Source organism: Pteropus alecto, unplaced genomic scaffold, assembly GCF_000325575.1.
Source record: "Pteropus alecto unplaced genomic scaffold, ASM32557v1 scaffold76, whole genome shotgun sequence".
NCBI lineage: Eukaryota > Metazoa > Chordata > Mammalia > Chiroptera > Pteropodidae > Pteropus > Pteropus alecto.
In genome coordinates this window covers 2,632,553-2,655,466 of record NW_006443138.1, presented here as the reverse complement: position 1 = coordinate 2,655,466, position 22,914 = coordinate 2,632,553, and the positions used below count along the sequence as shown (strand labels likewise).

Below are 22,914 nucleotides of genomic sequence, written 5' to 3'. Positions count from 1 at the left end.
ATGTCTTTGAAACAAGATGATGAACCAGGTAAAAATTTTCATCTCTTCAAATGACTCTAATTATTTTAGATTGAATTGAATAAGAGTCTTGCTTCATGTGATAGAACATAAAAGAAAACCAGAATCTGATTCTTGACAAAATCTTAGACATCAGTTAATATAGCTTGCATTACTACTTTAAAATTAGCAAAAATATTCTTTGAATTTTTATGTCATTTCATTTCAAGGCATCTCTATTCTTGATAATCTCGGTAGGGTAGAATGTATATCGTTTCACCCATTGTATAGATAGAGAAAATGAGATACAGAGAGGTTAGGTGATTTGCGAGAACTGATTCTAGATTATAATATTCTCAATTCTCTTCTTCCCAGTATGAAATATTTTTCTAATAAGGAATATTTTTCAAAATGGGGACATGGGGGCCATAGATTAATCTAATGTACATACATACATATATACATATGTATAATATGGATATGTATACACACGCACACATTCTGGATCTTTTAAATGACTACTATATAACTGAACACTCTCATGAGGTTTCATTGGTAGTTTGGTTTTATTTATGCTCAGAAAAGGCCGAAGGATTTTAAGGCTTGCTGTAAAAACAAAGGCTTGTGATAGTTAAATCAGAGGCAAGCGTAGAGAGAACTGAGTCAGCACAAGGTCAGAACTGTCAGTTATGCCAAATTCGAAAGGCATATAGGAATTCTCATATTATAGGAATTTGTACCATGTGCATATTAGGAGCTGATGTACTCGAGTAGCTTATAGTTAATAGCAAGTAATGAACAAGTATTCTTATTGTGATTTCAGTAACAATTTGATTAGAAAAAATTTAATACAGATTTTAATAACACAACAAACCTATTTGAAAATGAACTAAATGGATATATGTTACTATTAAGAGAAAATGAATTAAAATTGACATTTGAAGAGTGAAAGTTGGCTGGGTAATGTGTATGAAGCGAGATTATTCTGAGATAGCCAATAAAAGCCTTGATATTTTTAAAGACAATTTTGCATATTCTACTTTTGTGAACAAGTGTCCTCTGTATTGGCTTCATAAAGTTAAAATGCAAATACATATTGAATCTAGAAATGGCCAAGAGGGATAGTCTGTTACTAACTTCAATATTGTTGGTTTGTTTTCAGCAAACTGCATTTATTACATTAAATTAATATTTGAAAATTGATACACTGAACAAGTGAAACTCTTGAGAAGCAAATAAATTATATTTTTGTCTTCCATTGTTTCTTAAAATATATTTGGTGGGGATGGACATTCCCTTCTATGAGATGATGCATGAGACCAGGGCAAGCCTCATAGCATATCATATTCCACCCACTTACTCAAAGATAATAAAAGTTCTCTAGCCACTTTAAGTTGCAAAAACAGTCTTAATTTTGTATTTGAAATGGCCTAGGGATGTATATATCTTTTCAAATTAGTGTTTTGGATAAATATCCAGAAGTGGAATTGCTAGGTCATCAGGTAGTTCTACTTTTAATTTTTTAAGGAACTTTTATACTGTTTTCCATAGTGGCTGCACCAATTTACAATCTCACCGACACTGCACAAGGGTTCTCTTTTCTTCACACCTTTGCCAACACTTCTTGTTTGTTGATTTATTGATAAGAGCCATTATGACAGATGGGAGGCGATATCTCATTGTGGTTTTAATTTGCATTCTCCTATGATTAGTGATGTTGAACACCTTTTCACCTATCTATTGGCCATCTGTATGTCCTCTTTGGAGAAATATCTATTTGGGTCCTCCGCCTATTTTTAAATTGGGTTGTTTGTTTTTTTAAGTTGAGTTGTATGTGTCCTTTATAAATTTTGGATTTTAACCCCTTATCAATGTATTATTGGCAAATATCTTATCCCATTCATTAGGTTGTTTTTTGTTTTATTGATGGTTTCTTTTGCTATGCAAAAATTTTTTAGTTTGATGTAGTCCCATTTGTTTTTGTTTATTTGTTTGTTTCTCTTGCCTGAGGAGATATATCAGAAAAAATATTATTAAGAGCTGTGTCAGAGTTTGCTGCCTATGTTTTCTTCTAGGAGTTTCGTGGTTTTAGGTCTTACATTTAAGTCTTTAGTCCATTTTAAGTTTATTCTTGTATATGGTGTAAGAAAGGAGTGTAGTTTTGTTATCTATCCAGTTTTCCCAATATTATTAATAGATCGTCTTTATCTCATTGTATATTCTTGCCTCCTTTGTCATAGATTAATTGACCAAATTGTGTAGATTTATTTCTGGGCTCTCTATTCTGTTCCACTGATTTATGTGTCTGTATTTATGTCAGTACTATGCTGGTTTGATTAATGTAGCCTTGTAGGATAGTTTGTTCTTTTTCAAGATTGCTGTCGCTATTTGTGGTCTTTTGTGGTTCCATATAAATTTTAGGATTATTAGTTCTAGTTCTGTGAAAAATGCCGTAGGTATTTTGATAGGGATACCACTGAATTATAGATTGCACTGAATTTATAGTATGGACATTTTAATGATGTTAATTCTTCCTATCTACGAGCACAGTACATGCTTCCATTTATTTGTATCTTCTCCTTTTTCTTTCTTCAATATCTTATAATTTTCCGTGTACAGGTCTTTTACTTCCTTGGTTACATTTATTCTTAGAAATTTTTTGATGTAATTTTTTTTGCAAATGGCATTGTTTTCTTAATTTCTCTTTTTGATAGTTCATCGTTGGTGTATAAAAATGCAACTAATTTTTAAATGTTAATTTTGTATCCTGCTACTTTACTGAATTCATTTATCAGTTCTAATAGTTTTGGTGGAATCTTTAGGGTTCTCTACAATTTCATGTCATGTGCAAATAATGATAGTTTTACTTCTTCCTTTTCAATATGGATGCCTTTCATTTTTTTCTTGTCTGATTGTTATACCTAGGACTTCCAATACTGTGTTGAATAAATGTGGTGAGAGTGGACATCCTCATCTTGTTCTTGATTTTAAGGAAAATATTTTTAGCTTTGTATCACTGTGTATGATGTTAGGTGTGTTCTTATGGACTTCATTATCCAATACTTAAGTAATAAGTAAGGCCTCAAGTCAACATATACCACACATATTTTCTAGTTGAAATGAACTACAGATTGCAGATGTGAAAGCCTGCAAGGGGCAGGAGGAGAGAGTAGGTTCTTTACTCCTTCTCTTCCCCTTTCCCTCCAGCTTTCTAGTGGCTTTAGGATTGATATGAGAAAGGAAGACGAAAAAAGGTTCAGGAAAGTTCTTACTTGTCTGGTGGCCTTCTGTCAGAAACTGGCTTTGGGGATCTTGGAGGCTGGCAGAAGTTTAACATGATCTTCTTGGTTCTCCCAGGACTCTTTAGGCCTCCTGTCAGGTCTCTCTTTACTTGGGGTGATGCCTCTCATTTGCCTTTGGTGGACAAAGTTCTGCTCTATACAGACTCTTATTGCTGGAGTGGCCTTGCCCTCTCAGTTGGTCCCCCTGACCATGATTTAAGAGACCTTCAGTTCTGCTCCTTCTCCTGTGTGTTCCACATCTATCCTGTGAGGGGAAAAAAACCCTCATATTCTCTTTTTTCCTACAGTAAGTGCGGCAATGGTTACTTTCCAAACTCAGCCCTTCACTCTGCCTAACAAAAGTGATTTTAGCTCTCTCCAGGTTATATCGAGGGCCAGTTTGTGATGTTCTTCAGCTGCAGGGAATGCTTATCAAGTGAAAGAGAGAGCAGCACCACTTTGGTGATGATCGGAGAGAGGTATTGGAACTCAGACATGGAAGCAGCTTTCGTGAAAGCAATGCCTCTCAATCTTTTTATGTAATGGCACACATAGAAATGAATAATGCTTATGTGGACTGCTGGGGTAAACTGGAAGGGACTTAAGGACATTATTTTAAGACAGATGGAATTAGGAAAACAGTAACTGCCTAATTTGTATAAAACTTCTAAATGATGTTTTTAAATATTGTGAAAACTTGAGCTCATTTCCATGAAGTAAATTTTGAATATCAACTTCTAGTTTTGAAATGGCTACATGATATTTCTGATTAAGTATTTCAATGAAGGTCTCTTAATGTCTTTTGAGGGGGAAAAAAAACCAAATAGGTTATCATAAATGGCAGAAGAGAATATTGCTTTTTCTCTCAATGAAAACTACTTTTTCATCATTAGCTGGATTTGGAGTGATTCAATTTCTTTATTGAATATTAAGGGTACAATCATTCTTTGTACTTCTTTTTCTTTCGCTGTTGAAATTTCCATTGGAATGCAATCCAACTAAACACTTTTATATCAATTATTTCAGATTTATGATGATGTCATTCTATTATACTTTATAATACTTCTTTAGGATTCAGTTATCTTAGTAACTCAATATCAGTAGAGAAACTTTTAATCTCATTATCCAAAAATTCTTCAAAATTTTAGACTCATGGCAATTTTTTGCTTATGTTCATTCAGGTGCTCAAAAATATCAGTTAAATGTATTATTTTTTCAAACCTATGAGTACTCTTTCATATGTCTATAAGGTGAGAGTCATTCTTAAGTTAAATATATATTTTATTTTAGCTCATAAACTTTTGAAAAACTCCTCTTCTGGACAGCCAAAGTGCTTTAGCTTGAGACAGCAGAGAGGTATCTGATTCCATTCGTCACTTAAAGTTGAAATCAGATGGGGCTGTAAACTTTTGGATTTATTAGATTCCCCCTTTTTTGGTAACATTCCATGTGGAATTTGATCTCCAGGCAAACTTTTACATCTGAGAAGTTCTCTGTGAGTCACAAATACATTATTTAAGCCTCAGGGTTTTTAGCTCCTGATGTAAAATTTTCTTGTCATTGCAACTACATCATCAGTGCACAAATTCACCCAGTGTTTACACAACTTTATTTGCTCAAGTGTTCATTCACGACTTTGATACTTTATCTCCAGTAGTTTTTGATCCATCTTTGCAGAACAAAAATATTCTTTCAAACACATCTCTTCAGGGATTCTAACTCATGTTTTTAACTATTTATAATTACTAGTGTCTGTAAACTAATCAATCAGCAATAGCATTTTTTGTTATTTAACAATCTGAATCAGTGTGGCTTTTGTTTACTTGATATGCCATTTAAAAAAAATTAATGGTATTATTTGGAAGTGGCTTCTTTTCATTTCCTTAGTTTAATTGCCCCCAATTGTAGAATTAATACATTCCAAAACCTATTAAAATGAAAAATTCTACAAATTAGGTGAGATTTTAGCAATTTAATAGCATCATCTTATGATTAGCTTACTAAATTTGAACTGACAATGTTGTAATATAACTGAAGGAGATGCCATATGGGGGTGAATGCTGTACATAAAGTTGTATGCACTAAAACAATTATTACTAAATTTAGAAAGTATATACAGAAAATATATAAATGTGTTTAAATGTGATTTCAACTGTTGTAAAGGGTTATTTTAGAATCTGAGGTTTATTTGTAATCAATATTGACACATTATTCAGGAATCCTGCTCTACCACACTCAAGTCTCTTCACGAACTCTCTCAACTGACTCTCTTATATTCTTGAATAGAATGAGGAGGCTTATAATGGATAATACCAGTTTTAAAGATTCCATTTGAAAAATTTGGTATCTGATATCATTCTATTTTGATACCTCATTAAAAACTTTAATTGTAACATCCCATCATATATTGTTAATATGAATTATATTGCTTGTATAGTTTTCTATTTAATTAAAATGTGTTTTAATTTATAGTTCTATAAGATCTTTAAGCCTAAAACTTTTATGACAAGTTTATAATATTACAATATAATAATAAAACAATTTTGTCTATACTAGGGGCCTAGGAAGCTTTTCATTAAAAGGGGTTCGTACTTTAATCAAGTGAGAAAAAAACCCGTCCTAGATCAATTAGACTTGTCTCTATATAAAATAATAAATATCTGGATAAAAATATATTAAACATAACAATTATACTTCAGAATAAATGACCCGTTTTACTCTTTATTTGGGTATTTTGTTTCATGTTAAAATAAATTGAATCTGAAAAATTCTATCCAAATAGAAAGATCATGATTTTTAAAATTTCTTAAGAGAATTTCAAAATGAGTTTCAAAGTAAGTCATTAATTTTTTAAAAGTGTCATGAATTTGCCAAATTTACCTTATCTTACTATCTACCAGTGTCTCTGTAGAGTATGCATGTTATTTCTATAATTGATTTATAGAGATTTATGGTCTTTAGTATACCTGTGTGCTAAAATAACACATACCTTTTGTAATGTAATAAAACTAGATAGATACATATCAGTTTTGTTCAAATTTTATAAATTAAATAAAAAGTCTAAATAAGGGATATTTTTTACCACATAAATTCATTTAAAAATCAATATGCATATTGTTGCCAAAAGAAAATATGTTTTTAACAGCAAAGTACATACTCTCACAAATGTGGTTATAGTTGTTTAAAAACATGTAATACCTGCAACCATAAAACTTCTAGAAGAAAACATAGGCAGTAAACGCTCTGATATTGCTAACAGTAATTTCTTTTTGGATATATCTCCTCAGACAAGGGAAATAAAAGAAAAAAATTAAACAAATGGGACTACATCAAACTAAAAAGTTTTTCTACAGCAAAGGAAACCATCAATAAAACAAAAAGACAACTGACTAAATGGGAGAAGATATTTGCTTATGATGCATCTGATGAGAGGTTAATATCTAAATACATAAAGAACTTGTACAACTCAACAACAAAAAACCAAACAATTCAATTAAAAAATGGGCAGAACACCTGAACAGATATTTCTCCAAAGAGGAAAAACAGATGAACAAGAAACATATGAAAAGATGCTCAAAGTTACTAATCATCAGAGAAATGCAAATTAAAACCACCATGAGATATCACCTCACACTTGTCAAAATGGCTATCATCAATAAATCAAAGAACAACAAGTGTTGGCAAGGATGTAGAGAAAAGGGAACTCTCATACACTGTTGGTGGGATTGCAAATTGGTACAGCCACTATGGAAAACAGTCTGGAGGTTTCTCAAAAATTGAAAATGAATATACTTTTTGATACAGCAATTGCACTTCTGGGTATTTATCCAAAGAAAATCAAAACAATAATTTGTAAAGACCTATGCACCCCTATGTTCATGGCAGCACAATTTATAATAACCAAGATATGGAAGCAACTTAAATGTCCATCAACAGACAATTGGATAAAGAAATTATGGTTCATATATACAATGGAATGTTACTCCGCCATTAAAAAAATGAAATCCTACTATTTGCAATGACATGGATGGACCTAGAGGTTATGTTGAGTAGAAGAAGTCAGACAGAGAAAGATAAATAACATAAGATTTCACTTATATACGGAATCTAAGGAACAAAAAGAACAAACTAATCAAAAACAGACTCACAAATATAGAGGACAATCTGGTCATGGACAGAGGGCAGGGGGGTTAGGGAACTGGGAGAATGGAGTGAAGGATTAAAGAAGTACAAATTAGTAGTTGATAGATGGTCACGGAGATGGGGAGCACAGTATAAGGAATGCAGTTAGCATTAATATAATGGCTAGGTGGAGAGCCAGAGAAGAGAAAGAGAAATTAGGGGGATTGTTTTATAAACTATATAAATGTCTAACCAATGTACTGTATACTTGAAATTAATAATAAAATAAAATTAAAAATATAAAAACATGTAATACATTTAAAACAACATATTATGTATGCATAAACATGTATATATATTTAATGATGACATGGAAAATTATTATAATTTTGAAAAGTGACCTATAAACTAATACATATTATAATATGAAATATATTGTGCAGTTCAGTATTCTTACAGTAACCTCTGAACCTCTCCAATAGCACAGTGACTCTTTCAAGAGAATACATTACATTATAATAACCAGGCTTTTTAAAGTATGGCAGTTTTAGGATCATATTTTGTGGCACAATTTAACAGATATCCAATCAGCTATATTTATTACCATAAACAAGAAGAGGAATCTCTACCACAACTCTTTCTAAAGCACAGAACAAAAAAGAATAGAAAAATTTTGGTCTTACTATTAGGAGGAGACCAAAAATAAAGGTCATTCTGTTTAAAGTAATTATATACATATTTAAAAAACACAGTGGATACCATAAATGGTATTAAGTTTTCTGAAGGCTTAAACTTTTAAATTATATATGTGTCAAAATTCTAAGCTATATTGTATTACAGGAGAATATAAATATAAAGTGATCAGCTACAGGCTCAGTGGGATTGTGTCACCATGATGAGCAAGTGCCAGATCAAAGTAAACCCGGATAAGGTGAAGGGCTAGGGGGTCTATGTGTTGTCTTCTCAGTGTACGCAAGGAAATAAAGCGGCAGCTGTAGACATACCATCTACTTATGATGCGCTGAGTGGTCTTTTTGCACTCCTGGTCCTCAGCAGGTGGATGGGCTTCACATACCTGCACACCTTGCTTATTTTTATCTCGAATTTTTGAATTTCTGGTTTGTTATATTCTTTTGTATCTACCAGGTCATGATTGATCATATTTAATTTATGTTGGAGTATTATTGTAGTATAGTATTTTTATATTTCTTGGCCTTTTAATTTTATTTTTTTATGGCCCAGTATATGATAATTTTTACAAATATTCCCTATGTCTTGCAAAGATGTATACTCTACAGTCACTGGATATAGTGTTCCATTTATGTCAAAATTGCTGAATCATATTGTTTGTTCAACATCCTTACTGATTTTTTTAGACTGCTTGTCCAATTATGACTGTGGTTTTTCCTGGAAATTTTTAAAAACTTTTCTTCTTAGCAGTAGTTTTAATTCTCATTTTCAGGCTTATTTTTTGACACCAGGATACTTTTGCTCATTATGTGTTAGATTTACCTGTGCTGTCTTGAGCAGGCAATCTTATACAGGTGAGGGAGTGGGTAACAGGGGCTTCCTTGGTTTCCTAGTTCAAAAGGACTTTTTTCTATTGCATCAAGAAAGGGCCATTTCTTTAATAAAAGATGATTATTTTGGGGGGAAGGTGATGAGGGGTTATTTCTCTCCTGTTTTTTGATACCCTTTTATTTCATTAGAACCCTTATCTCAGTTGCTTTCTTCCTCTCTTCCCAGAGCCTCCAAGGACCACCTCTTGAAGATTCCTTCCTTTTCCCTAGAAGCACCGCCTTCCCAAGAGTGCCCCCTCTGCTCCTGTACACTTTTAACCCCTTTCTTTTAACAGACCAGCAGCCAGGGCTCTGATCCACTAGGTCTCAGCCGACTCTGGGTATTCTCCTTGAGGGAAGGACTCTGCCCATGTGTGTCCTTGGTGTTGCCCGTTCTCTAGCCAGACTACAATCCCAACTCCGCTGGACTGACTTCTCAGTCCTACAGGCCCTGCAATTTTAGTCCAGCTATGGGCTCCAGAACAAAGCCTGCTGGTCTCTGATATTAATTCCTTGCTTATAGGTAAACTGAAGAAATTCGTAGTACTTTTGTCCTCTAATTATGCAGTAGGCATAAGGGCTATGGATGATTTTATTTGCTTTCCTTGTTGATCTGTGTGGTTTTTAGAAAGTTGTATGTGTAAAAGTGATTAAAATTTATGTGACTGCTATTATCCTATGGAAACTCAAAAGCCTCAATTATCTTTGAGAAGAAAAATAATCGTAATCTAGAAATATCAATTGTTCGAAATGTGTGTTATCACAAATCATTTTCACACCCATTTATATCAATATTTTTCTTTGAAAATCTTCAGAGAAAAAGTCATTTTAACAAGTATATCAAAACAGTTTTATAGTTGTTTAAAAATGTTATTTCCTTTACCTTCTGTTATACATTGAAGCTGTCAGATATACTCTAGTAATCACCCAACAGTTCAAATCAATAGAAAATTACTGATTCATATTATGTTTAAGGTGCTGCAAAGGATTAGAAAGACAAATGCAAGATATGCCCCCCTTTGATGAGTTCATAGTTTAAAAGGAGATAATCAAGGACCTAAATAGTTGAAAACACATGAATATGATTCTTACATAATAAAGGGAGAAATAACATATTAAAGAAGTATGAAAGAGATATAGATCATCTATCAATAGGGAGATTAAGGATTTAAAGAAGGGTAAACCTGTCCCTCAGGCAGAAGCTACAGGACAGGCAAATGAACTTCTTTCATGAAAAGACTAGGGTGCGTTTCAGTCTGACGTCTGCTCTATGCTGTAGGGGTGGTAGCTGGCCAAGAACTGTGTCCCTGATTGTTACAGTTCCATGAGACCCAGGAATACGAGCACCTCTGGCCTCCAGTCAGGTGATCAAGGGGTGTCCCTTGGGTGGTACTCGTGGGCACATCTCAGGATTTTCTTAGATCCCCTTTAATGTCACCTCCTTGTTCTAATCTCATTAATGTGACTCTCTATCCAATTCAGGTAATTATTTCACCTTATTCACAAGAACTTTCTTTTTCCCACCAAACACACCCTCACAGTAATTCTCTGCTGATAATTCTTTTTCCTTTTCACTCCATCTCCAATTCAGATAGCACAAGGCTAGTCTGGGTTTAATGCCTCAAGAAAAAGATGGGTTAGGAAAAAACAGACAAGGAATTTTCTGAGTTCCAAAAGTCTTGACCTTGGAGGAAACAGAAGGCTCCAAGTATAAGCAAGAGACTTCGAAGAACTTGAGACAGATCAGGTAAGGCTTCCCATCCTATAGACTAATTTCCTGGTTTGGAGGAGAATCAAAGGAGAAAGGTAGATGCTACTTAGTGTTAAGAAATTGGGTCCTGAACTACCCCCACCTCTCAAGCTTACACTGGGAATTCCCAGGCCCAGGGGGCAGCTGGCACTCCCAGATTTGTTTGTGGATTCTAGGATCAGTGTTAAGGGTGTGGTTCTGGGCAAAGATATGCTAACGGCCAATTTCTGCTTCTGTAATCTGCTTGCTTGTTTGATGTTAACTAGGGTGTGGCTAGGCTTCATACGCTACCTCTTTTGGGAGCTCGAGGCTGATCTCCTTGAACCCTGCCTGGTAGAGAGTCAGTCGCTGGCTGGCTAATAAAGGCTCATAATTCATCTCAATTGGCTCGTGGGTCTTAGAATTGATCGTGCCACAACAATCAGTAGGGACCCTAGCCCCCTTTCTGAGAAGAGCCCCAGGAAAGATGCAAAGACACTTGAGAAGAAATGGCTAGAAGTATGTCTAGGCAGAAAAGGCCCAATCATGCACAGGAGTTGCCAAATGTTTCTTGTGCTAATAAGTATGCTAATTCCTCCTTTTCTTAACAAGCAATTGCAGAGTTGCTTATTTTTGTGCGCAAGACAATCGCATATTTTGTGTGCAATTCTCTCCCTTGAAAGAAGAAATAGTTTCAAGAATTTCTAATTCAACTGTGAGGATAATACATACACCTTTGGAGTAATGAGAAACAATACAAAGGAAGCACCTCATGTGAGTTCAAAATAAAATCTCATAAGCTATATATAAAAAAGCATTTAATTCTCTGGGTTGTTATTTATAAAGTTGAATTCTAATTCTTTTTTGAGAACAGAAACAAATGTGTTTAATTCTTGGAGGGAGAAGAGATGAACTCATGTTTTACTTTAAGTATGACAATTTGCACTTAATCAAAATTCAAAAGAAAAAAAGAAAATATTAATAATCTCTATAGCAAACTTTTCTTATTTTTCTCTTCCTATGGGTGAATGGATGACTGAGGATTTACAAAAGGTAACTACAAAGTGGTTTCTTATTTTTATTTTCTTTTCTTGCTTGAAAACAGGTTTATGACAATTGTGCAATGTGGTTGTGGGACATACACTGCCATTGCATAAGTTTTCAAATTTAGAACCATTTTTGTCTGTTTTCACACCTTAAGCAAGGCAATCAGTCAAATGAGAACTTTTATAACCCAGTTAAAACCCTTCCTACCTTGTCTAAATCCAAAATGACTCAAACATATTCCATTTTCAGTTATATCTACCCAGTGAAGGACTAATTTTGTAGCTGACCAAGAACATGGACAATTTTATGAAGGTGGTTCATAATTAACTGTATATAGGCCCCTTAAGGAAGTGTTCTTTTGTGTTCAAATGACTAGAATCCATAGTCTATATCTTCAAGGATCTTATCATCTATTGAGACTGAATCTATATACCCAAAGCACTTTGTGAGGAATTACATATTAATTTTTTAATAATTAATTTGCAGAGTAAATGAGAACTGAAGGAAGAGAGAATAAGAACATTTTGAATGAGGTGATTTTAGGACTCTCTGCAAGCACTTTGGCAAAATTTTAAAACATTTCTGCCACTCGTATGCTCCAGAAGATATTTGAGTTGTGTCAAGGAAAATATATGGTCTCTTTTGAAATGCTTCCTTCTCTGTCAGAACAATGTTTTCTTAAGATCGGGCAATTAAGATTGTATGACTGAATCGGATCCAAACTGAAATGACTCACTGCTGTAATTTTTGTAAGGTTGTGACTTCAGTGGTTGAGTATATATCTTTCAGGACAGTTAATACTTTCTGAGTACTCTTCAAGTTGACATTTTTCCTTAGAATTATCTCTGTATGGAGACAGTCTGGGTCTGTGCATGTTCTGCGATTTAAGTTCTTATTGCATTGGCTTGTTTTCCAAGCTAGATGAAAGTAGGTGAAGATGATATGATTGTGATTATCTTTTTCTGAGGACTATATGTCCTGTTTAATGGCTAATAAACCACTTAGTAAGCCCATTTTCTTGGAATATAATAAAACGATTAAGAGTTTGTGTCTCAGTTCTAACCCTAAAGAAGTTTCTTCACCACTGTGAACTTTGATTTCTTCATGACAACTGGGAAACTAAGAATGCCTACTTCTATATAAGTATTGTACAAATGAAATGAAATTATTCATGTTAAGCACTTAGCAAAGTTCCTGGCATATAATTAGCACCCAGAAATATTTTTATTATCACTGTCAATGGAGGAATATGAATACTGATCACCCTGGGCATTCTGATCTTGTCTTCATGCTATTCCTCTTGCATGAAACATCCTAACTTTTGCTCTTAGTTCACTTAATATTCTAGGCATTGAAAGATTCATTCAAGTTTCATTGTGAATTTCTTTTCAGCTGCTGTAGCCTGATTTCTTCTTTGTCTCACCTGTAATAGCATTTTCAATGTCAAGTGTGGTAGTTAAATTCAAGGTGTCTGGGGCCACAACTTGGATTTGAATCTTGGCTCTTTACTTACTGGCTGGATGACCTTGCATAATTTAATTAACCTTTCTGTCTCCCCTCTGTAAAATGGTCATAATAATAGTACCTACCTCATAGGGGTGTTGTGGAGATAAGTTGAAATACATAAAGAGATGAGAACAATGCCTCGAATAGTAATTATTAAATATATATTAACTATAATCATTACCTTACATTTTTGTACCAATTTGTTCTTTAATTGGTTCATATTCTAACCCCATATTATCAATTATATATCAATTCTTGAGATCAAGAACCATTACTCAGGTAACATTTATATAGTACCCATCACAGGAATGAGTACCCAGCAAATGTTCAATGTTTGTTGATTGAGTAAAGTCAAACAAAGTTATAAGTAAATTATTCAGAATGAAGGAAGATAAAGAGAAACACTCACATACTAAGCTTCATACCTGCATCACATATATTATATCAATTCATCTTCAAATCATCCTTGTGCGAGGAAGCTTTATCTTCCACACAAACAGCATTTGTACAAAAATGAAATAATGTTGCATGTAAAGTGCTCATCATAATGGCTGGCACATGAGTGGCTCAATGCATGTAGCAATTATTAACTATCAATAGGAAGGAAGAGATCAAACTTTTCACCTCATTTTACGAATAAATAACTGAGGTTCATAGAGTTAAAACAATGCCTTGAAGTCAAACAGCTAATAAGTAATGTGACCAAGGCTGGAAACTATGACTTTGCATTTCATTGCCTCCATTATATCAAAAACTGCTAAAAAAGTTTCTTTGAAAAAAGGCTTTGAGTTTATAGTGATAGGATGGGGCTCCTTAAATATCTCTTCCAGATAAATTGGTTTAGTTTTCTACTATTGTAAGATGGTCTACAGACAAGGAGCAGATATTGCATGAATGATAGGGCAGAGTCAGAGAAAACAGCAATGAATTAGAAGCCAGAATCTAGTTTTAACCATGGCTTTGTCTTGACATAGCTGTTTGTGACTGAACCTCCTTGGGCCTCAGTTTCTATCTTTAAAAGAGATGTGCGAATTAGAAGAGAAAGGATTTCTAAGTTCCTTTTAACATTTGACATTCAGAATGATGAAGCTAGAATAGAGAATCTTAAGACATGGCACTCGATTATCAAAATTTTTTTTTTTGTTCTGTGGAATCAAGGTAGAACTTCTTCCTATTTTCATGAAGATGCTGGAAAAAATGCTTCGAACTACATGTTTGAATAAAATATTTTTTTGTCAGTATGTATTGCTGATTCTGCCGTGCTAAGCTCAGTTGCATGGATACAGAAACACTGAAATCATTCCTCATTAACTGTGAAGAGAACATTTAGAGACAGTTAGTCTATTTTCTTTGCTTCCAAAAATTCAAAATAAACATTATTTTCCAAACCTGTTTCTATGGTTTTCTCATTTAACCATATTAATACTTTAGTAATGTCATATAGTCCCAAGAAATACATGTTATTGTAGGACAAGCAAAGTGGGGTCTATGTAATACCATATGTCTGAAAGACATGTTTTCATATATCTGTCTAATATTGGGTATATATTTCTAGATAGTTGGGTGATGAAATAGAGTTATTCCCAAATGATAACTAATGATCTTGTTTCAGAGTCACACAAAAAAGGGCTATAATAAAGAAAAACATCTTGCTTTTGACTCGAAGGCAGATTGGACCTGTGATTTGCATGATTATGGAGTCCTTAGAATACCATTTACTAATTGTACTTGTAGGAGTAGTATTGTTAAATAGTAGTATTTAACAATACTATTGTTAATGTATTGTTAAAATCTAAACAAAATTGAGAATAAAATTTCCCTGAATTATATGTGAAATGTAGAAAATTCCTTGTTGAGAAAAATATCTGTATGTGTTCCCCTGTGCACTCATGTGAGGACTGGCAAATAAACCCTGGTAAATCATTTGGAAACAGAAATGATTGAGACAGAAGTGGGAAAATACATGAGTAGAATAACCCTATTATATTGCAACTTAATTGGTCTAATCCAAAGGAACGAGCCAGTAGTTTGGTAATATGACTCCAGAAAACAGCATCATTAAATGTTATTCAAAGTTGTTCCAACAGATCTTTTAAAGCCAATAACTCCTAGGAAACTAGTATCAAATAAATGAGAATAAATAATGATATAAAAGGAAAGTCAGATCAAACAGAAACATCAAAACTAATGAGGTTAGCAATAGTTAGACTCACTTGGACACACTTTTGCTCCATGGATTTCAAGATTAAAGAAAGTTCGACTTATAAAGCCCTAGCATGATAGCAAAATCAATGACCGCTAAACATGGATAGAGGGGGTTTATTTTGCAACCACCTGTAGGGACCACAACAGGGTTTACAGTTCAGCTGGGTTCACTTCACAGATACATTTTATCCCTTCAAGGGAGATTAGCAGAAGGGATAAGAGGAAAAGGCCCAAACTTTTCATCTTCAGATCCTCTCCCCATCCCCGTATATGTACAAAAGCGGTCTTTTTCTTAATAATCCTATATTCCATGCTTGTACTAAGAAAATGCCTTCAATAAGCGAATTTTTAGTCCTTGGGGAGAAAGGAGAGAAGTGAGGGGAGAGGGGAAATAGAGAGAAAAGGACGATTTTCTTATGGGGAAAAGTACAATAGCAACGCCATTCTGATGATTTACTATAGGATAAACTCTTCTTGAAGTGAAACATTTTTGCTGAAGGAATAATATGTTATTACTTTTTTTTGGACGTAAGGTTTAGATTTTATTAATCAAATTTTACCTTACTTAGTGCTTACTCTGTGCCATGAAATATGGCAGTTATTTTTGGGAACAGGATGTATGCGCAATTCCCGTACCCAGTAATGCTGTAGTTGAGCACATTAAACAGCTGGAAAACAAAGCAGGATGCTAATTCATGAGGCACAGAAGGAAACATTTCCACAAAATTAGAGCATTCCATTTGGGACGAGATGACAGGGAAGTTTTCAGGGAAGAACAGTGACTCGTGTTGAATTTAAGTGTCATTTCAAGATTATGCTAAGAAATATATGGTAATAAGAAAATTAATAACACTTTTCATGTTTACTATTTCCCGATTCCAAGTCTTTGCTCATGATATTTTTTCCTAGCTGGAATATAGCTTCTACCAAAGCAATCAATCACAACTTCCAAAAATCTGGCTCTCAACACATCTCTGCAGGAAACCTATCCTGCTAATTCCTTTGCATTTTATTGTTTTCAATGATTCCAACTGACTATGCTATTTTCCATTTTAATTTTTCTTATGTCATTGTCTTCTGTCTGCTGATTTTGCTGAACTTAAACGACTGAGCAAAAAAGATAGTGTCTTGTTCATTTGATATTATTTGTTATTATTTTCCTTTTGTTACTTTGGCACCCAGTACAGGTTTTTGCACCTAGAAGTTTGCTTGTTCATGTGAGTTTATTTTTCTGAACTTTAAGAATAGGTGGAGTTCAGAAAAAAAATTTTATTTCCCCAGTTTTTCCTTCTTCCGCCTTTCTTTTTCTTTCTTTTTTTATTTTTTCAATAAGGACTTTTTTTCTGGATTTTTCCTGATCTGTTCCCCTCTGTCACTTTGATCTAGACTTTCACTTTTCTTTGTCCCTACTTTCCTTAACTTGCTCAATATTTTTAAATTTACTTTATGAAGTATAATTTACATATAATGTATTTCAAAATTTGATGAGTTTTGACGCATCCTTACAGTATTGTAACTATCATTACAATCATAATCTAGAACATTCTATCACCCAGGAAATTCCCTCATGTCCCTTTGAAGGCAAACCCGTCCAGCTCCCTCTAGCAACCTGTGATCTGATTCTGTCACCACAGTTTTGTCTTTTTTAAAATTTTATACAAATGGAATTGAACAGCATGTAGTCAGTCTGATACTAAAGCTCATGTTCCATATCTGCATCTATTACCTTTTGATAAAAGATAGACAATGGTGAAATAGTTGAAGTAAGTTGAAATTGAACACATTGCTCAGGATTGCACCTTGGCTGTCAAGGGAATCCAACCTGACCCATTCAGACCTAACAGCCTTATTTATAACCAATCAATAAATTAAAAAAAAAATTGGGACCTACTATCAATAATTATAAACAACTGAGAGAGAGCTTAGGGATCCACAAATGAGTAATAAATGTTTCCTGCCTTCTAGAGATAGCTGCCAGTAGGAGAGATAAGACAAGAGCAGAAAAAAACTCATACCATAAAGTAGAGGAGTTCAATGGAAGAGGAGAGCATAAACTAGAGAATTGGAAAAATCTTTTCAAAAAGAGGTGTCTTTGACTTTGACCTTAAAAAATGAGTCAGGTTTCAAAAGAAGGTGATGATAAGGTGATATTTCAGGGAGAGACAATAACATGGGTGCAGAACACAGAACGATAGTCTCCCAAAGATGCCCAGGTCCTAGTCCCTGAAACCTGTGAATAGGTTACCTTCCATGGCAAACTGGACTTTACAGGTGTGATTAAGGATCTTAGAATAGGGAGATTACCCTGGTTGGTCCTAATGTAATTACAAGGGTTCTTAAAAAAGGGTTGCAGAAGGGTCAGAGTTATAGAAGGACATGGGATGACAGAAGCATTGGTGAGAGAGAGAGAGACAGAGAGAGAGAGAGACAGAGAGAGACAGAGAGAGACAGAGAGAGAGAGAGAGAGAGAGAGAGAGAGAGAGAGAGAGAGATTGATTGATTCTTAAAGCTGCTATGTTACTAGCCTTGAAGATGGAGGAAGGGGCTTTGACCATGGAATGCTGGGCCTCCAGAAGCTGAAAAAGGCAAGAAAACAGATTTTCTCCAAGGAAGGCAATTCTGCTAACACCTTGATTTAGCCTGTAAGACTCATTTCTGATTTCTCACCTCCAGAACTATAAGATAATAAATTTGTGTTTTTAGGCTTCTAAGAGAAAATTTGTTCCAACAGCAGTTGGAAACTAATACAATGAGAAAATACAACTTTTAAAGGAAATAGTGAGTTTGAATGTAGTCTAAAGTATTTGTAGGGCAACATGGGAAATAGGGCTGAAACTGCAGGTTGGGATAGAGAGTATGGCATCTGGCATATAGTCAACACTCATAAATATTTTCTAAGTGCATTTGTTTCATATTATCATGGCTTGAATTGTGTCTCCCTCAAATTTATATGTTGAAGTCCTAATGCCCTAGTACCTCAGAATATGACTTTACTTGAAAATAGGGTCTTTGCAGATGTAATTAGTTAAGATGAAGTTATATTAGGGGTGAGCCCCTAATCCAGTAGGTCTGGTATCCTTATAAAAAGGGGGAATTTGAATACAGACCCATACACAGGAAGAACATCATGTGAAGATAAAGGGCAGAGACCAGGATAATGCTTGCACAAGCCAAGGAACACCGAAGATTGCCAGCAAGCCACCAGGAGCTAGATGAGAGGCATGGAACAGATTCTTCCTCACAGCCCCCAGAACAACCAAACCTGCAGACATCTTACTCTCAGACTTTCAGTCTCCAGAACTGTGAATTAAAAATTTCTGTTGTTTAAGCCCCTCAGTTTGTGGTACTTTGTTACGGCAGCTCTAAGAAATAATACATGTATATTTAGGAAAAAATGGAGAGACATGAAAGGAGTCAAACCTGTGACTGAAACAATTAATTGGATAGTGGTGTGTGGGATGGTCTGGAGAGGGGAAAGCCATGAGGGCTAAAGTGGGAACGCAACAGAATGAAGAGAACTTAGTAGAGCAGTGAATTTGGGTGATTAAAATTTTCAAGTCATAACACATTACGTTTAGGAGGAAAACAAGACAAAGTATTTGGAATCATGGCTGTCCTAGAAAACCCAATCTGTGTCAGCAGTTCCCAAGTGTATTACACAGAACACTAACCCCACAAAATGCTCTGAAAGAAAAACTTTTTTCAGCAAAATAAATTAGGCAAACTCAATATTTTAAAGTATCAAAGGCTCTGAGGAGTCTTTAAAAAACAAATCAAATCAACTTTACATAATTCAGCACTTTTTGAATTTATGTGAACATGCCTTTTTTTTTTTCCTTGGAACCCTTATTCACATCCATGGAACATTCTTGGATCATCTTGCTCTAATTGTGTCTCATTCTCTAAGACAGATGTTTTCCAATACTGTATGTGTAGCCATATGTGGCTATTGAACTTTTGAAATGTAGCTAATCTGAATTGAGATATTCTGTGGCTATAAACATACACTAGATTTCAGAGCCTTATATGGAAAAAGAACGTAAAATATCTCAATTTTTACATTGATTACTATATAAAATAAGACTTGGATATGCTAGGTTAAATAAAATATTAAGATGAATTTCACCTATTTCTTTTATTTTTTATATTTACTTTTTATATTATTTTAATTTTTATATTATGGTGACATTGGCTAATGAAATCCAGTAAGTTTCAAGTGTACAATTCAACAGTAAGGCATATATATATTGCATTGTGTGTTCATTGCCCATAATTAGATTTCTTTCTGTCACTACATATTTGATCCCTTTTACCCCATCTACCCCCCTCCCCCCACCACCTGATAATCACTTCACCTATTTCTTTTAAATTTTTAATGTGACTACATGAAATTTAAACTTATATATGTGGCCCAAATTATATTTCTGTTGCACAGCACTGCTCTTGACTATCCTATTTGCTTAGTATTCTCTTTAATTTCTGGGTTCTTTTTAAGAACTGTGAAGGGTCTGAGGCTTTACCCTATTTGTCTGCTAACAAATTATCTTGCCACAGTTTCAAGGATTCTAGTACAAGACATGAGACTCATGAATCAAAGATAAAGGATTCTTTATTATTCATAGCAACAGCAGTAGCCAGTGTTCTTGACTATCCTATTTGCTTAGTATTCTCTTTAATTTCTGGGTTCTTTTTAAGAACTGTGAAGGGTCTGAGGCTTTACCCTATTTGTCTGCTAACAAATTATCTTGCCACAGTTTCAAGGATTCTAGTACAAGACATGAGACTCATGAATCAAAGATAAAGGTTTGTTTATTATTCATAGCAATAGCAGTAGCCAGCGTATCATTATTTATTTATTTATTTTTTTGCAATACTTCCGATTTATTTATTTATTTATTTATTTATTTATTTGCACTACTTCTGAGTCCCAATTCCCATGGGCAATATGAAGATAGCTAACACCTAAAGGGTGACATAATAGGAGAATTCTAAGTTTAGGAAACTGAAATATTTTATAATAGTTAGCGTGCCTACCCTTTGCTCCAAAGGGATGCATTATCTTTATTATACTGGACAGAAAGCATGTCTACCTTTTGTTCTGGAAGAAGACACTGTATCGTCTAAGACTCTAGTAAACCTGCCCTTTCCTCTGAATAGAGGCACTAATTCTATTATTACTACACAAATACTCTTGAAGAGATAATCTGGAACAAAAATGATCAGTGCCTTGCTTGCAAGATGGGAGACAATTCTTGTGTTTCTGTCCAATAGATCTCTTCCCTAAGACCTTATTACTAAAAAAAGATGTGAAAACAAAGGCCACTTCTTGACTATCCAACTTGTGCTTAAGAGATTAAAGACGAGGAAACCCTTATGTAGATATCCAGAAGAGAATCTCATTCTCCAGTGTGTAGGAAAATGTCAGTGTCTAGAAGGGGCTATGATTTTTCTGCACATTTTTGCTCTCATAGGCAAAATAGAAAATAATCTCTAGCACTTGGTCCAGCTTTCTGGACCACTCTGCGTGCGTCAGAGCCTGATGAGCGAGCTCAAGCATGCCCAAGACTTGATTCTCCTAACATTGATTTTGGTTGGTACCAATCATGCCTTAATCACTTATATTTATAGTAATAAAATACAATATAACACTAATAAAACAGTATATATATAAAACATGTAAGTCAACTATATAATAAAGTATAATATTTATAAAACTTACATGACCAAATAGATAGAAATTTACCTTTAGAAATTCTTAGAGTATCAGACACTAAACTCAGTAATAATGCCATTGTGCAAAATATATTCTGTAATCATCTGTGTTTTCAGAATCTTGTTTTGATTATTTCCAATGATAGAAATTTTTCTCCTTTGCCAAATGGTTAGATTTTTGTAAACATCTCAAAGTTATTTATAGCAAAGTCCTGTGAATGAGTTGAGTAATACAATAGGGTATTACTACTTTGTAAAAAAGCACAGTATGATTTTAAGACTCTTAAAGTGGCTTTTCAAATAGTTATAAAACAAAATAACTTTTCCAAAATTATTTTGAGTAAAGGCAGCATTTCCCAAGTAATTAAATAGCTTTATAAAGTGACTGATTTAAAAGCATACGCCCTTTTCGATTGCATAAATGTTAGTAATAGTGTATTAAAATCACTTTCATTCAACAGCCATGCCCTGTTCCCTGTATTAATAATAATAGCTGATAATTATGGATCACTTATACTGTGCTAAATACTTTATATGTATTAATCATCAGAAATTTATTTACAGGGAGAAAAAAGGCACAGAAAGTTTTAGTAACTTGTCCAGATCACCCAGTTAGTTTGTATCAGACTCAGAATTTGAACAAGGGCATACTTCATATATATACTATTTCATCAAGCCAAACTAAAGTGACAAGGTTTGAAATATGCGTAATTACATTTCAACCTCTGTATTTTCAAAAACATTTAACCAAAGATTTGTACTTACTATGATGAAAAGATAATGTCCTTTCTGGAACTTTTATACTCTATACCATATATGTTGGTTCCATTCAGTGTCAATAGCTCATTTTCACATTCAATGTCTCCCCAGAGTGCAAAAAGAATGTGAAATTCTCATGAGACATATAAATCTAGTTTTTCCTTTAAATGAGTTTTCAATCTGTTATATTTATAGATTCAAAATAATAGATAAAAATAAGATATAAGAAAGCCTTTGAATTCTATTAAACCATGTATAAAAAATTCCTGCTTATGTCTAAGAAGGAAATAAACAGCTCCGAAAATCAAAGAGCCAGAGGACCCGGTTCAAGGCATTTGTTGCCATCGGAGACTACAATAGACATGTCAGTTTGGGTGTCAAGTGCTCCAAGGAGGTAGCCACTGTCATCCGTGGGGCTATCAACCTGACCAAGCTCTCCATTGTCCCTGTGTGGTGAGGCTACTGGGGGGACAAGATCAGCAAGCCCTACACCATCCCTTGCAAGGTTACTGGCCGCTGTGGCTCTGTGCTGGTGCACCTCATTCCCTTCCTGAGAGGCAATGGCATTGTCTCGGCCCCTGTGCCCAAGAAGCTGTTGATGATGGCTGGTATCGACGACTACTACACCTCAGCCAGGGGCTGCACTGCCACCCTGGGCAACTTTGCCAAGGCCACATTTGATGCCATCTGTAAGACCTACAGCTATCTCAACCGTGACCTTTGGAAAGAGACCATGTTCACTAAGTCTCTTTATCAGGAATTCACTGACCATCTTGTAAAGACCCACACTAGAGTTTCTGTGCAGAGGACCCAGGCTCCAGCAGTGGCCACCACATAGTTTTATGCAAGAGAAATAAAGTTAATTAAGTCTGTTAAAAAAAAAAAATGGCTTCCCACAGTTTGTCCAAAAGAGGCTTTCTTTTTGAAAAAATTTGACTCTTTTCAAATAACCTGCAGAGTACTCTACTTGAATGATTAATTGGGTTTATCAAAAGGG

General features: G+C 34.4%; 1 pseudogene; it reads left to right on the top strand.

The window, feature by feature from the left end:
- LOC102892641 lies at window positions 1-22,771 on the top strand (annotated as a pseudogene).
- Window positions 22,772-22,914: the final 143 nt, after the last annotated feature.